We start from the raw sequence: 18459 nt of genomic DNA, 5'->3' as shown, positions 1-18459 counted from the left end.
CCTTGAATTTAAACGAAACCCCGTCTCCAACTAGCAACTTGGTTGCATCCACTTCCAAAACATCCTTACCCAAGGATTGGAAGTATATAGATGCTCATCCTAAGGAGCTAATCCTAGGAGACACATCAAAAGGGGTTCAAACACGATCTTCTTTTAAAAACTTTTGTGCCAACGCCGCTTTTCTCTCCCAAATTGAACCCAAATGTGTTGATGAAGCCATGAAAGATGATTCATGGATTATCGCAATGCAAGATGAATTAAATCAATTTGAGAGAAATGAGGTGTGGACGCTTGTTCCTAGGCCAAATGACCATTTAGTAATTGGTACTAAATGGGTCTTTAGAAACAAGCAAGATGAAAATGGTATCGTGGTTAGAAACAAGGCTAGATTAGTGGCCAAAGGTTTCAACCAAGAAGAAGGTATCGATTACGAAGAAACCTTCGCACCTGTGGCTCGATTGGAAGCCATAAGGATGCTCCTTGCCTATGCTAGTTGCAATAATTTTAAGTTATTTCAAATGGATGTTAAAAGCGCTTTTCTAAATGGTTTCATTTCCGAAGAAGTTTATGTTGAACAACCTCCTGGATTTGAAAATAATGACTACCCTAATCATGTGTTTAGATTAACTAAAGCTCTCTATGGTTTAAAGCAAGCCCCAAGGGCTTGGTATGAGAGACTTAGCTCTTTTCTCATTGAAAATAATTTCGTAAAAGGCAAGGTTGATACTACATTGTTTATCAAGAATTTTGAAAATGATTTTCTCATTGTTCAGATTTATGTTGATGACATTATCTTTGGTTCTACAAATGAATCTCTTTGTGAATCCTTTTCGAAAACTATGAGTCATGAATTCGAAATGAGTCTAATGGGAGAGTTAACATTCTTCTTAGGCCTACAAATCAAACAACTAAGCAATGGCATCTTTATTAGTCAAACCAAATATGCTGTAAGTTTGCTAAAGAAGTTCAAAATGAATAATTCAAAAGCCATTGACACTCCTATGAGCACCTCCACTAAGTTAGAAATTGATGAGAATGGAGAAAGCTTCGATCAAAAAACCTATAGGGGTATGATAGGAAGTTTACTTTACCTCACTGCCACCAGACCAGACATTATGTTCAGTGTAGGACTTTGTGCTAGATTTCAATCAGACCCTAAGATATCTCATCTCAAAGCTGTCAAAAGAATACTCAGATATCTTAATGGAACTACCAATCTAGGATTATGGTACCCAAAAACAGAAAATTTTGAATTAACAGCCTATGCTGATGCGGACTTTGCTGGCTGTAAACTAGACAGAAAAAGCACATCAGGATCATGTCAATTTTTAGGACATGCCCTTGTATCCTGGTCATCTAAGAAACAAAACTCGGTTGCCCTATCAACAACCGAAGCTGAATACATTGCAGCAAGTGCATGCTGTGCACAAGTTGTATGGATGAAAAACACTTTAGAAGATTACAAAGTGAATCTTAAAGATATTCCCATTAAATGTGATAACACGAGTGCAATATGCTTAACTAAAAATCCTATACAACACTCAAGAACAAAACACATTGATATTAGACATCACTTTATACGTGATCATGTCACTAATCATGACGTGACCATAGAGTTTATTGATACCAAACATCAACTGGCTGATATCTTCACAAAACCCCTATGTGAAGAACAATTTGATTACATAAGAAGAGAATTAGGTATGTTGATGTGTCCAAATACTTAAACTAGTTAAAATTATTTTTCGGATGTTATTACTATTACATGCCTTGACAAACGCTTGATCAAATAACATGTTGTAAATTATGTGACAAATATTTTTAACCAAATGCATGTAAGAAGTTCATTTTTCGGGTTGTATGCTAAAAATGGGATGTTCCCGTACACTCTTATGAAAACTCCTTGGAAAATGACTTTCCTCCGTCAAGCAAAAACAATAAAGAGATATATGTGTCATGACTTCCTTTATATGCTTGATCATGCTATCATGCTTTTTGTTGATGACAAAGGGGGAGAAAAATATGAATTGATAAACACTATGTCATAGCTGAACTGCCATAATCATATCTATGTCATAGTTACAAATACTTGAGTGATGCCATAAACAATGTTATGCCATCCTTGCATCACCAAGAGATATGTGAACATGTGCAATAGTTTGCATCATATCTTGATTTGATATTCTATAGAAAATGCAAACTTGCTAGAAAATCTCAAATGTAAGCATCATGTAAAAAAGTCCTTCATAGCTTTATATGATTACATGATGATTAGTTACAAACACTATCATACAAACTTGTTGATGTATGTCATGCCTTGACATAATTCTTGAAGAGATACATCATGATAGGCATCATGATGGGAGCATTGATAAGTTTAACTGATCTAACTTATCAATGCGTCACTTGAATTCTTAGGTCTTGAATTCAAGGTTGACTTATCTCAACTATGGCATATAGATAGGGGGAGTTAAGGATAACTCCTTTATCAATTGATTGTCATCATCAAAAAGGGGGAGATTGTTGAATCTCGGATTTTGATGATGAAGTCAATTGTCATTTGTTATCTAATCTATGTGTTGAGATAAGTGTGCAGGATTAACTACGATGAGATTAAGACAAGCAGCAGGAGTTGCGCCGGAGTCAAGATCATGATCACGTTGGGAGTTCGAGAGTTCGACGGAAGTTCGGACGGTCGTCGGAGGTTCAGAGAGAACAGATCCGAGAAGTCCAGAAGCTTGCCAAGCGAAGCTCGTCGGAACTCGCCAAGTGGATCGTCGCAAAGTCCAGGAGTATGCCGGATGTCCGCAGAAGGATCACCGAGGGTTATCGGTTGATCGACGGAAGTTGGCCGGAAACTCGCCGGAAGAAGCGATTGACGCATCGGAGCAAGCTGCAGAAGTTGTCTTAGAGATAATCGTAGTTAGCACGATGATTAAGCATGAAAATGGGAGGTGATCCCATTAGCTTAATCTTGGGGCAATTGGGCCCCTGAAAAGATTCAAAGTGGGTCGAATGGAGTGAACCATTCGGACCCTGATTGCACCAGGAGGTGCAACCGCCCCAGCCAGGAGGTGCAACCGCCTGGGCTGTGGGGTTGAGAGGTGCAACCGCCCCAGCCAGGAGGTGCAACCGCCTGGGCTGTGGGGCTGAGAGGTGCAACCGCCCCAGCCAGGAGGTGCAACCGCCTGGGCTGTGGGGCTGGGAGGTGCAACCGCCCCAGCCAGGAGGTGCAACCGCCAGGGTTGCAAGGCTGGGAGGTGCAACCGCTCCAGCCAAGAGGTTGCACCGCCAGAGCTCAAGTTCCGAGCTCTGCCAGGCGATGCAACCACCAAGCTCAGTCTTCGAGCTTTGGCAGAGTGGTGCATCAGCCTGAGCTCAGTCTCGAGCTTTGCCAGGTGATGCATTCACCAAGCTCAGTCTTCGAGCTATGGCAGAATGGTGCATCAGCTTGAGCTCAGTTTGGAGCTCTGCCAAGTGATGCAACCACCGAGCTCAGATTTCGAGCTCTGCCAGGTGATGCAACCACCAAGCTCAGTCTTCGAGCTCTGCCAGGTGATGCAACCATTGAGCTCAGTCTTCGAGCTCTGGCAGAGAAGAAGCAATCGGCAGAGCTCAGTCTTCGAGCTCTGCCAGGCGGTGCCACCTCTCCAGTCGAGAGGTGCAACCGCCTGATCCCAGAATTCTGGGATTTGATCGATTTGATCGTTTTGAGCTCGAATTTTGAATTGGGTTGGGGCCTATAAATACCCCACCCATTCAGCACTGAAAAGACACAGACCTATACCGAAATTGTGATATTTTCTGTGATTCTAAAGAGCTCAAAAGTGTTGTAAAGCCCTTGAGTCTCCTCCTTCTGTTCTTCAAGTTTTCAACTATAAAGTGAGGAGAGAAAGGTCTGTAAAGGTTGTCTCCTAAGCCTGTCAAAAGGAGAGAAACTGTAAGAGGGAAGTTTGGCCTTCGCCCATTGAAGGAAGGCAGCTAGTTGACGTCGGCAACCTCATCGGTGGAGGAAGCCAAAAGTGGAGTAGGTCAAGGCTGACCGAACCACTCTAAATCTCTGGTTTGCGTTTATTTTCGAGCACTTTATCATTACTGCAAACCTCCCTCATCACTACTGCTCTCTGCACTTTCACGAACAAGTTCTAAGTGCTGTTCTTCCAAATCTGCATTCAGACGTAAACTCGTATTTTCATACATTACAGTTTACGTTTACGTTTGATTCTGCAAATCTGTTTTCCGTGCTTTTACGAACGAGCTTCCTTGCAGTTTACGCTTACATTTTAATCCTATTAATAACTGCAATCTGTCCTCTACGATCTTACAAACGAGTTTCAACATTTAGACGTAAAACTGCATTCAGACGTAAATCGGCTTTCTTCGCTCAATCATCAGATTTCAGTTCACGTTTACGTCTTGGTTTCATCTGCATACTGCCTTCTGCGAGTATACAAACAAGTTTCAAAGTTTAGACGTAAATCTGCGTCTAACTGCGTTTAGACGTAAATCTACGTTTAGACGTAAAACTGCGTTTAGACGTAAAACTGCGTTTAGACGTAATACTGCGTTTAGACGTAAATCTGCGTTTAGACGTAAAACTACGTTTAGACGTAAAACTGCGTTTAGACGTAAAATCTGTGTTTAGACGTAAATCTGCATTTAGACGCAAAACTGCGCTTAGACGCAATCTGCGCTTAGACGCAAAACTGCGCTTAGACGCAATCTGCGCTTAGACGCAAACTGCACTGAGAATTTGCTTTTGCATCATAATAGTTTTTGAACAAACGCAGCTTTTGGTTTTAAATTTATTATACGATTTCCGCTGCACTAATTCACCCCCCCCCTCTTAGTGCTCTCGATCCTAACAATTGGTATCAGAGCAAGGTTAACTCTCTAAAGGATTAAAATCCAAGAGAGATGGCATACGCCGGAAACCAAGAGGGGCATTCAATTACACGTCCACCCATGTTCAATGGAACGGACTACACTTACTGGAAGACCCGAATGAGGATCTTTCTTATTTCTATGGATTTTGAACTATGGAATCTTGTTGAAAATGGATTTTCAAAATCTTCTCTTCCAATGATCGATTGGAACGATTTGGAAAAGAAGGCTTTCGCTCTTAATGCAAAGGCTATGAATGCCTTATTTTGCGCACTAGATAAAAACGAATTTAATCGTGTTTCAACTTGCGAAACTGCTTTTGATATTTGACACACACTTGAAGTGACCCACGAGGGCACAAGTAGAGTGAAAGAGTCAAAAATCAATCTGTTGCTGCATTCTTTTGAACTTTTTCGAATGAAACCGAGTGAAACCATTGGCGACATGTTTACCCGTTTCACGGATGTCGTCAACGGTTTAAAAGGTCTCGGAAAGAGCTTTTCGGATTTTGAGCTTGTTAATAAGATACTAAGATCCCTTCCTAAGAGTTGGGATCCTAAAGTCACCGCCATTCAAGAGGCAAAAGATCTGCAAAATTTCCCTCTTGAAGAACTAATCGGGTCATTAATGACCTACGAAATGACCTGCAAAGCTCATGAAGAGCAAGAAGACATCCTTCCAAAGAACAGGAAGGATATGGCACTTAAAACTTCTGAATGCCACTTGAGAGAAAACTCAAGTGATGAGGATTGTGACGATGACTTGGCACTGTTGACAAGAAAGTTTAAAAAATTCTTCAAAAGAAACAAGTTTAAAAACGATATGAAAAATAAACTTGAACCTAAGAAGGACCAAGTGATCTGCTATGAATGTAAAAAGCCGGGACATTACAAAAGTGATTGTCCCCAAGTCAAGAAAAGAACAACAAAGAAGAAGGCGCTCCAAGCAACATGGGATGATTCGAGCGCATCCGAGGAAGAAGAATCCAACACCGAGCAAGTTGCTCATTACACCTTTATGGCCATCGAAGGGGAGGTAACAGATTTATTAGATGCTGATTTATCTTTCGATGAATTATTAAATGCCTTCCATGATTTATTTGATGAATGCAAAGTTATAAATAGAAAATACAAGTTGCTAAAAAGGGTACATGATAATCTTACTTGTGAGTTTGATAAGTTAAAAGTCGAACATCATGATAGTTTAAACTCATGTATCAAATGTCATGATTTAGAAACTATACAAAAAGAAAACTTGCTGCTTAAGGACACCTTGAAGAAATTCGAGGTTGGTAGCAAGTCATTAAACATGATCCTTACAAACAAGGGTCATGCTCCCAAAAGAAGTGGGATTGGATTTGTGAGGAATCCTCACCGAAATCCAACTACCTTTGTAAAAGGCCCCATCTTACACGTTCAACACCAAACCAAGTGCAACTTTTGTTGCAAATCTGGACACAAGACACATTGTTGTCCATTCAAGAAAATAAGTCCAAACAAATTAATTTGGGTTCCTAAAGGAACCATGATAAACTCTATGCAACATGATAGAAAATGTAGATCTATTTATGAGGCACCCAAAAGCAAATGGGTACCTAAACGTCATCCTTTCTTGTAGAAAACTAAACAATTGCAAGCTAGGAGCAAGAAATGGTACCTTGATAGTGGATGCTCAAGGCATATGACCGGAGATCCATCTCAATTCTCTAAGCTCTCTAGCATAGACGAAGGATATGTCACCTTCGGAGACAACAACAAGGGTAAAATCATTGGCAAAGGAACCATTGGTAACAAATCCAACCTCTCTATTGAAGATGTTTTACTAGTTGATGGTTTAAAACATAACCTCTTGAGCATTAGTCAATTATGTGATAAAGGATATATTATAAGATTTGAATCTAATGCCTGCATCATTGAAAAACCACACAAAAATATATCTATGATTGCATTAAAACAAAACAACGTATACACTATTGACATCAATGACTTATGTGATGAAATGTGCTTTGCCGTTATGAATGAGGATGCTTGGCTATGGCATAGAAGATTAGGTCATGCTAGCATGAAACTAATCAATCAAGTATCATCTAGAGAACTTGTAAGAGGAATTCCTCATATCAAGTTCATCAAAGATAATGTATGTGATGCTTGCCAATTAGGTAAGCAAATTAGGGGTAGCTTCAAAGCTAAGAATCAAATAAGCACCTCTAGGCCCTTACAATTGATCCATATGGACTTGTTCGGACCAATCTCTACATCGAGTCTAGGAGGTAGCAAATACGCCTTTGTCATTATTGATGACTACAGCAGATATACATGGACCTACTTCTTAAAACAAAAAAATGAATGCTTTAGACATTTTACCAAGTTTTGTAAACTTGTTCAAAATGAGAAGGAATCTATGATTTCGTCAATTAGAAGTGATCACGGTGGAGAATTTCAAAACCATGACTTCCAAGAATTCTGTGAACTCAACGGATACAACCATAACTTCTCTACTCCAAGAAATCCTCAACAAAATGGGGTAGTAGAAAGAAAAAATCGAAATTTGCAAGAAATGGCTAGAACCATGTTGAATGAACATAGCCTACCCAAATATTTTTGGGCCGAAGCTGTAAGCACTGCATGTTATATTTTAAATAGAGTCCTAGTAAGACCCTTACTCACCAAAACTCCTTATGAGTTATGGAATAACAAAAAACCCAATGTCTCATATTTTAAAGTCTTTGGGTGTAAGTGTTTTATCTTGAATGAAAAGGATAACTTAGGAAAATTCGATGCTAAATCTGATGAAGGAATTTTTCTTGGTTATTCTTCGGTTTCTAAAGCTTTTCGCATCTTCAATAAAAGAACCTTAATTATTGAAGAATCCATCCATGTCGTTTTCAATGAGATTTCAGAAATTAAGAAAAATGATCTTGATGATGATATTAATTTTGATTCCTTGAATTTAAACGAAACCCCGTCTCCAACTAGCAACTTGGTTGCATCCACTTCCAAAACATCCTTACCCAAGGATTGGAAGTATATAGATGCTCATCCTAAGGAGCTAATCCTAGGAGACACATCAAAAGGGGTTCAAACACGATCTTCTTTTAAAAACTTTTGTGCCAACGCCGCTTTTCTCTCCCAAATTGAACCCAAATGTGTTGATGAAGCCATGAAAGATGATTCATGGATTATCGCAATGCAAGATGAATTAAATCAATTTGAGAGAAATGAGGTGTGGACGCTTGTTCCTAGGCCAAATGACCATTTAGTAATTGGTACTAAATGGGCCTTTAGAAACAAGCAAGATGAAAATGGTATCGTGGTTAGAAACAAGGCTAGATTAGTGGCCAAAGGTTTCAACCAAGAAGAAGGTATCGATTACGAAGAAACCTTCGCACCTGTGGCTCGATTGGAAGCCATAAGGATGCTCCTTGCCTATGCTAGTTGCAATAATTTTAAGTTATTTCAAATGGATGTTAAAAGCGCTTTTCTAAATGGTTTCATTTCCGAAGAAGTTTATGTTGAACAACCTCCTGGATTTGAAAATAATGGCTACCCTAATCATGTGTTTAGATTAACTAAAGCTCTCTATAGTTTAAAGCAAGCCCCAAGGGCTTGGTATGAGAGACTTAGCTCTTTTCTCATTGAAAATAATTTCGTAAAAGGCAAGGTTGATACTACATTGTTTATCAAGAATTTTGAAAATGATTTTCTCATTGTTCAGATTTATGTTGATGACATTATCTTTGGTTCTACAAATGAATCTCTTTGTGAATCCTTTTCGAAAACTATGAGTCATGAATTCGAAATGAGTCTAATGGGAGAGTTAACATTCTTCTTAGGCCTACAAATCAAACAACTAAGCAATGGCATCTTTATTAGTCAAACCAAATATGCTGTAAGTTTGCTAAAGAAGTTCAAAATGAATAATTCAAAAGCCATTGACACTCCTATGAGCACCTCCACTAAGTTAGAAATTGATGAGAATGGAGAAAGCTTCGATCAAAAAACCTATAGGGGTATGATAGGAAGTTTACTTTACCTCACTGCCACCAGACCAGACATTATGTTCAGTGTAGGACTTTGTGCTAGATTTCAATCAGACCCTAAGATATCTCATCTCAAAGCTGTCAAAAGAATACTCAGATATCTTAATGGAACTACCAATCTAGGATTATGGTACCCAAAAACAGAAAATTTTGAATTAACAGCCTATGCTGATGCGGACTTTGCTGGCTGTAAACTAGACAGAAAAAGCACATCAGGATCATGTCAATTTTTAGGACATGCCCTTGTATCCTGGTCATCTAAGAAACAAAACTCGGTTGCCCTATCAACAACCGAAGCTGAATACATTGCAGCAAGTGCATGCTGTGCACAAGTTGTATGGATGAAAAACACTTTAGAAGATTACAAAGTGAATCTTAAAGATATTCCCATTAAATGTGATAACACGAGTGCAATATGCTTAACTAAAAATCCTATACAACACTCAAGAACAAAACACATTGATATTAGACATCACTTTATACGTGATCATGTCACTAATCATGACGTGACCATAGAGTTTATTGATACCAAACATCAACTGGCTGATATCTTCACAAAACCCCTATGTGAAGAACAATTTGATTACATAAGAAGAGAATTAGGTATGTTGATGTGTCCAAATACTTAAACTAGTTAAAATTATTTTTCGGATGTTATTACTATTACATGCCTTGACAAACGCTTGATCAAATAACATGTTGCAAATTATGTGACAAATATTTTTAACCAAATGCATGTAAGAAGTTCATTTTTCGGGTTGTATGCTAAAAATGGGATGTTCCCGTACACTCTTATGAAAACTCCTTGGAAAATGACTTTCCTCCGTCAAGCAAAAACAATAAAGAGATATATGTGTCATGACTTCCTTTATATGCTTGATCATGCTATCATGCTTTTTGTTGATGACAAAGGGGGAGAAAAATATGAATTGATAAACACTATGTCATAGTTGAACTGCCATAATCATATCTATGTCATAGTTACAAATACTTGAGTGATGCCATAAACAATGTTATGCCATCCTTGCATCACCAAGAGATATGTGAACATGTGCAATAGTTTGCATCATATCTTGATTTGATATTCTATAGAAAATGCAAACTTGCTAGAAAATCTCAAATGTAAGCATCATGTAAAAAAGTCCTTCATAGCTTTATATGATTACATGATGATTAGTTACAAACACTATCATACAAACTTGTTGATGTATGTCATGCCTTGACATAATTCTTGAAGAGATACATCATGATAGGCATCATGATGGGAGCATTGATAAGTTTAACTGATCTAACTTATCAATGCGTCACTTGAATTCTTAGGTCTTGAATTCAAGGTTGACTTATCTCAACTATGGCATATAGATAGGGGGAGTTAAGGATAACTCCTTTATCAATTGATTGTCATCATCAAAAAGGGGGAGATTGTTGAATCTCGGATTTTGATGATGAAGTCAATTGTCATTTGTTATCTAATCTATGTGTTGAGATAAGTGTGCAGGATTAACTACGATGAGATTAAGACAAGCAGCAGGAGTTGCGCCGGAGTCAAGATCATGATCACGTTGGGAGTTCGAGAGTTCGACGGAAGTTCGGACGGTCGTCGGAGGTTCAGAGAGAACAGATCCGAGAAGTCCAGAAGCTTGCCAAGCGAAGCTCGTCGGAACTCGCCAAGTGGATCGTCGCAAAGTCCAGGAGTATGCCGGATGTCCGCAGAAGGATCACCGAGGGTTATCGGTTGATCGACGGAAGTTGGCCGGAAACTCGCCGGAAGAAGCGATTGACGCATCGGAGCAAGCTGCAGAAGTTGTCTTAGAGATAATCGTAGTTAGCACGATGATTAAGCATGAAAATGGGAGGTGATCCCATTAGCTTAATCTTGGGGCAATTGGGCCCCTGAAAAGATTCAAAGTGGGTCGAATGGAGTGAACCATTCGGACCTTGATTGCACCAGGAGGTGCAACCGCCCCAGCCAGGAGGTGCAACCGCCTGGGCTGTGGGGTTGAGAGGTGCAACCGCCCCAGCCAGGAGGTGCAACCGCCTGGGCTGTGGGGCTGAGAGGTGCAACCGCCCCAGCCAGGAGGTGCAACCGCCTGGGCTGTGGGGCTGGGAGGTGCAACCGCCCCAGCCAGGAGGTGCAACCGCCAGGGTTGCAAGGCTGGGAGGTGCAACCGCTCCAGCCAAGAGGTTGCACCGCCAGAGCTCAAGTTTCGAGCTCTGCCAGGCGATGCAACCACCAAGCTCAGTCTTCGAGCTTTGGCAGAGTGGTGCATCAGCCTGAGCTCAGTCTCGAGCTTTGCCAGGTGATGCATTCACCAAGCTCAGTCTTCGAGCTATGGCAGAATGGTGCATCAGCTTGAGCTCAGTTTGGAGCTCTGCCAAGTGATGCAACCACCGAGCTCAGATTTCGAGCTCTGCCAGGTGATGCAACCACCAAGCTCAGTCTTCGAGCTCTGCCAGGTGATGCAACCATTGAGCTCAGTCTTCGAGCTCTGGCAGAGAAGAAGCAATCGGCAGAGCTCAGTCTTCGAGCTCTGCCAGGCGGTGCCACCTCTCCAGTCGAGAGGTGCAACCGCCTGATCCCAGAATTCTGGGATTTGATCGATTTGATCGTTTTGAGCTCGAATTTTGAATTGGGTTGGGGCCTATAAATACCCCACCCATTCAGCACTGAAAAGACACAGACCTATACCGAAATTGTGATCTTTTCTGTGATTCTAAAGAGCTCAAAAGTGTTGTAAAGCCCTTGAGTCTCCTCCTTCTGTTCTTCAAGTTTTCAACTATAAAGTGAGGAGAGAAAGGTCTGTAAAGGTTGTCTCCTAAGCCTGTCAAAAGGAGAGAAACTGTAAGAGGGAAGTTTGGCCTTCGCCCATTGAAGGAAGGCAGCTAGTTGACGTCGGCAACCTCATCGGTGGAGGAAGCCAAAAGTGGAGTAGGTCAAGGCTGACCGAACCACTCTAAATCTCTGGTTTGCGTTTATTTTCGAGCACTTTATCATTACTGCAAACCTCCCTCATCACTACTGCTCTCTGCGCTTTCACGAACAAGTTCTAAGTGCTGTTCTTCCAAATCTGCATTCAGACGTAAACTCGTATTTTCATACATTACAGTTTACGTTTACGTTTGATTCTGCAAATCTGTTTTCCGTGCTTTTACGAACGAGCTTCCTTGCAGTTTACGCTTACATTTTAATCCTATTAATAACTGCAATCTGTCCTCTACGATCTTACAAACGAGTTTCAACATTTAGACGTAAAACTGCATTCAGACGTAAATCGGCTTTCTTCGCTCAATCATCAGATTTCAGTTCACGTTTACGTCTTGGTTTCATCTGCATACTGCCTTCTGCGAGTATACAAACAAGTTTCAAAGTTTAGACGTAAATCTGCGTCTAACTGCGTTTAGACGTAAATCTACGTTTAGACGTAAAACTGCGTTTAGACGTAAAACTGCGTTTAGACGTAAAACTGCGTTTAGACGTAATACTGCGTTTAGACGTAAATCTGCGTTTAGACGTAAAACTACGTTTAGACGTAAAACTACGTTTAGACGTAAAATCTGCGTTTAGACGTAAATCTGCATTTAGACGCAAAATTGCGCTTAGACGCAATCTGCGCTTAGACGCAAAACTGCGCTTAGACGCAATCTGCGCTTAGACGCAAACTGCACTGAGAATTTGCTTTTGCATCATAATAGTTTTTGAACAAACGCAGCTTTTGGTTTTAAATTTATTATACGATTTCCGCTGCACTAATTCACCCCCCCCCTCTTAGTGCTCTCGATCCTAACACCAAGCACCTGTTTAAAACTTCTGGTTGGCTGTTGGTTTGTGGGTGATATGTCATACTCCTTTTCAATTTAGCACCCTACATATAGAATAACTTTGTCCAAAATCTGCTATTGAAGATGCAAGTAGAATTTGTCACAAGCACAATGCGTCCCTTATAGTGTAATTCTTTTGAGTCCCAATTGTAATGAGCCATGGGGCTTGGTGCTTCCTCCAATTTTTTTATAATCTTACTAGTATCTGAATCTTCCTGCCATTCCATCTTAATATCCTCAAGGAAGTCGCTGGTCGGAAGTGAAACGATCGAAACTTCAACTTGCTCGGGTAGCTGCGAAAGTGCATCTGCAAGAACATTCTCTTTCCCCTTTTTGTAAGTTATTTCAAAATCAAATCCAAGAAGTTTTGTTACCCATTTTTGTTGCTCGGGGGAAGATATCTTCTGCTCCGAGAGATATTTTAGGCTTTTATGGTCGGTCTTGATTTGAAAGTATCGCCTGATCAAGTACAATCTCCACCTCGTTGCTGCGCGCACAATGGCGAGCATCTCCTTATCATATGTTGACATATTTTGATCGGAGGGAGATAATGCCTTGCTAGTGTATGCGAGTTGTCGAGCATCTTGCATGAGAATGGCTCCAATTCTGACTCCAGATGTGTCGGCCTCAATAATGAAGGGTCGGTTGAAATCTGGTAGTGTTAGCACCGGCGTCGTCATCATGGCTGCCTTAAGTTTGTCGAAGGCAGCGGAGGCTCTGTCCAACCATTGGAAGACAACTTTTTCTAGTAAGGAAGTAAGTGGTGCACTGATCTTTCCATAGTTTTTCACGAACTTGCGGTAGTAGCCTGTTAAACCTAGAAAGCCATGTAGCAATTTTATGTTTCTCAAGGTCGGCCAGTTTTGCATTGCTCCAATTTTGAAGGGGTCCACTGCCACACCTTCCTCTGATATGATATGCCCAAGATATTCCACCTTTTGTTGAAGAAAGCAAAAATTCATGGTTGTTGTGTGTTCAAAAGGTGGTTTTCCGTATGTCTTCTTCGCATGCTCGTATTTGATGATACCTAGATCAAAGGTCTAGCTTTGTAAAGATTTGTGCTCCCTTTCATCTAGCAATTCATCTACTATTGGAATAAAGTAATTGTCGTTGATGATTATGCCATTGAGAGCTCGGTAATCAACACATATTCGCCTTGTTCAGTCCTTCTTGCGTACAAGTAGAACCGGCGAAGAGTAGAGGTTGCAACTTGGCCGAATAACTCCTGTTTCGAGCATCTCTTTTATAATCCTTTCTATTTCATCCTTCTGGAGATGTGGATACTGATATGGCTGAGCATTTGCTGAAGATTTGCCTGGAAGAATCATTATACAATGATCATGCCGACAGGTAAGAGGTAGGTTGCGCGGTTCGTCAAATATATTTGAAAATTCAGTAAGCAAAGGAAGTAGATTTGGATCTTCAAATTCTATTGGCTCTCCTTTAGTTTGCTGCTCAAGTTATACCAAAAAGCCGCTGCATGCTTTATGCAAAACATTCTCCATTTGTTGTGTGCAAATCGTTGTTATGTCGCCCCCACGTTTCCCGTGCAATGTCACCTGTTTCTCCTTACTGTAAAATTTCATAGTTAGTTTCATAAAATTCCAAGAAATATCACCTAATATTGTCAACCATTTAATTCTGAGCATGGCCTCATGATTGTTAAGAGGGAGAAGGAAGAAATCTGCAATTATCTCTTGGTCCTGCAGCAATAGTTTCTACTGCAAGCGCCTATGATCACAATTCAAAATCCGTCCGTCGTGACCTTAACATCAAACCTACAGCGATTCTCGATAGGTAATGATATTCGAACAGCAAGCTTACTATTTAGGAAGTTAGTAGTACTGCCCGTGTCGATGAGAACAGTGATTGGTTGTTGTTTGAGAAGGCCTCCAATTTTCATCGTTTGCGGGTTTGAGTAGCTAGCTAGTGTATGTACCGTAACTTCGGTCGGTTGTGGCTCTTCTTCTGCATCTTCTTCTTCATGTTCAAGGCTCTCTTTTGGATGTTCAATGACCTCTTCTTCTATCGGTTCAATCATAAGAAGTCCCCCTTTACTACAGCGATGCTCACGGCTCCACGGCTCCACGGCTCGTCACAATGCCAACATAACCCCTTCGCATATCGCTCCCGAAGCTCTTCTCTTGTTAACCTCTTTAGTGTAGGGACTTGGTCGACAGTAGGGGGGGTAAGGGCTTCAATATTACTGGTTGAGGAGAGACCCTAGTCCACCGAGCTTCATGGTTCAATTGCTCCTCTTGATGTCGTGCGAAAGAGATGGCTGCCATAAGCGTATACGGTTGTCGCGCTTTAACTTCTCCTTGGATCTCTGGCTTCAAGCCCTCAATGAAGGTCCACAATAGCTGTTTTTGAGACCAATCATGAGTTTGATTAGATAACCTTTCAAACCTGGTTTGGTACTCCTGAATGGTGGAGGTTTGTTGGATCTTTGCTAGTTGTTCGTCAATATTCTCGTAATCGGTTGGTCTAAAGCGAATCAGCAGTCCTTCTTTGAATTGTCGCTATGAAAGGACTCCATAAGTATGTTCAAACTAGTCAAACCACTGTATAGCATCCCCTTCAAGATGTATAGCTGCAATTTTCACCATAGATACATCCGCGGTTTTGTGGTACCGAAAATATCGCTCCGCGCGCGAGATCCAATCAATCGGGTCTCCTTCTTCCCATCTAGGGAAGTCCACTCTCATGCATGGATAGTTGGGGTTGGTCATAGAGCTTCCCCTCTCTTGGAAGTCATATCTTCGGGCTTGGTGTGATTGGGCAAAGCTCTCTCCTTGATGTGATTTCTTCGGGCTTAGTAGTCGGCCCAATCTGAGTTCGGTAAAGAGCGTCTGAATCTTATCCTCCATTCGCGCCTCCAAGGCTTCGAATTTAGCATCGATTGCCTCCTTAGATGCCATAGTATATGCCTCCAAATCTATGATGTTAAGATCTCTCTTTTGTTGTCAGGTTAAAGGCATGTATAGGTTGAGAGAAGTGATGGTCGAAAGGGTTGGTGGATTGGTGGATGTAGGCTGCGGTTTAGGCTTGTTTTGTGGCTGTTTTGGGTGCAGTTTGAGGGTGTGGTTTAGTAGAGTTTTAGGGTTGTGGATGAAAGTTTTGGATCTGTGGTAGATGGTAGCAAAGGTTTGACAGAAATCCGTGGAAGTTGCAGCAAGTATGTGCTATCTTGTAAGAGTAGAATTGTCGTCGAAGAAACAACGGTTTCTCGACATAATTTCCACCAAAAACTTGAGAGAATTGAGGAGAGAATTGATAGCAAAAGCACAATTTATATGACAGCAAGGATATCTAATTTAATCAAGAAAATTTCGGCAGTATAACAGCAAGGAAATTGGTGCAAGTTGCAATTGCAGAATTATCGTCGAAAAATTTCAACGGGTTACGATGAAAATTTGTAGCAACATAAAATCATTTTTAGAGATGAATTTCTTAATAGATCAATCTTAGATGGAAGTCAAGATGATCTATGAAGTGTATAAGAAATTTCATTCAAAAAATATTGCAAATAGATGGGTTAAGGCAACGATATGCAGCTGAAATTTTCTGCAGCATAGATTTTCAAGTGCAGCAGATTGGACAAAAAAGATCAGTAGTTTATATTGAGAATTTATCGATGAAACCATAGAGAAATCTACTGTTAGGAAGTGTTAAAGATGTCATGAAAATTTCGTAAAAATTTGGATAGAAAAAGCACAGTAGTAAGATCAAACAGATGGTGCTATGCGGCTTGAATTCTGCAATTCAAGTGCAGCAGATTGGACATAAAAGATCAGTAGTTTATATTGAGAATTTTTTGATGAAACCAAAGGGAAATCCACTGTTAAGAAGTGTCAAAGATGTCATAAAAATTTCGTAGAAATTTGGATAGAAAAAGAATAGTATCAAGATCAAACAGATGGTGCTATGCGGCTGGAATTCTGCAATGTATCTTTCGTCGTAGAGATGAAAACTTTGTGACGAAAAGTTTATGCAGCAATATAGGAACGATTTTTTTTTTTTTTTTTTGGATTTTCGAATATGGATAACTAAATTGCAGCAGCAATAAGGTAGAAAACCAGAACCTGTTGCAATTCACGGGGAGATCAAAGGATGATCCGTGGTGGTGGAGATGATGACGGAATTCGGTGACGATCTTTTAAGCAATTGTGGGAATTGCTTTGGATGGTTGTAGAGGGTTGATGGATGGCTGTGGAAGGGCAGCGAGACGCCAAGAACGTTGCTCTGATACCAGGTGTTAGAACCCTTGCAGATTCTAAACTTGGGGTTGATCTTTTTAGGGGATCGGCCTCCTTGGAACTCTATAGGGGTTCCTCCCTCCAAGTTGCTGCTCAAAGGCTGCAGAAAAGATTCATCTATTGCTTAAGAAAAGAGAAGGAATACATGGCTATTTATAGGGCTTCTAAACCCTAACTCCTAATAGGACTCCTTCTTAAGACTCTTACTTCTAACCAACTCCTAAGAGAACTCCTACTCAAGACTCCTATTCCCTTACAACTCCTAATTCTTCTCTAAGAAAAAACCTCCTACATGAATGCCCCTCACAATTAGGACTCTCCTAGATAGAGTCCTAACAGAATGTCCCTCTCAATTAGGACTCTCCTAGCTAGAGTCCTAACATTTTTACATGAATGTCCCTCTCAATTAGGACTCTCCAAGCTAGAGTCCTAACAGCTCTATGATCGATCCCAACTATCCACGCATAAGGGTGGACTTCCCTAGATGGGAAGAAGGAGACCCGATTGGTTGGATCTCGCGCGCGGAGCGATATTTTCGGTACCACAAAATTGCGGATGTATCTATTGTGAAAATTGTAGCTATACATCTTGAAGGGGATGCTATACAGTGGTTTGACTGGTTTGAACATACTTATGGAGTCCTTTCATGATGACAATTCAAAGAAGGACTGCTGATTCGCTTCAGACCAACTGATTACGAGAATATTGACGAACAACTAGCAAAGATCCGACAAACCTCCACCATTCAAGAGTACCAAACCAAGTTTGAAAGGTTATCTAATCAAACTTGTGATTGGTCTCAAAAACAGCTATTGAGGACCTTCATTGAGGGCTTGAAGCCGGAGATCCGAGGAGAAGTTAAAGCGCGACTACCGTATACACTTATGGCAGCAATCTCTTTCGCACGACATCAAGAGGAGCAACTGAACCATGAAGCTCGAAGGACTAGGGTCACTCCTCAACCAGTAATACTGAAGCCCTTAGCCCCCCCTACTGTTGACCGAGTCCCTGCACCAAAAAGGTTGACAAGAGAAGAGCTACAGGATCGATCTGTGAAGGGGTTATGTTGGCATTGCGACGAGCCGTGGAGCCATGAGCATCGTTGTAGTAAAGGGAGACTTTTTATCATTGAACCAGCAGAAGAAGAGGTCATTGAACATCCAGAAGAGAGCATTGAATATACAGAAGGAGATGCAGAAGAAGAGCCACAACCGACCGAAGTTACGGTACATGCACTAGCCGGCTACTCAAACCCGCAAATGATGAAAGTTGGAGGCCTTCTCAAACAACAACTGATCACTATTTTTATCAACACGGGCATCACTAATAATATCCTAAACAGTAAGGTTGCTATCCAAATGGCATTACCTATCGAGAATCGTTGCAGGTTTGATGTTAAGGTCACCGACAGACGGATTTTGAAGTGTGATCGTAGGCGCCCGCAGGAGAAACTATTGC

This window comes from Musa acuminata, chromosome BXJ1-5 (assembly GCF_036884655.1).
Source record: "Musa acuminata AAA Group cultivar baxijiao chromosome BXJ1-5, Cavendish_Baxijiao_AAA, whole genome shotgun sequence".
NCBI classification, from domain to species: Eukaryota; Viridiplantae; Streptophyta; class Magnoliopsida; order Zingiberales; family Musaceae; genus Musa; species Musa acuminata.
This window is presented reverse-complemented; position numbering follows the sequence as displayed.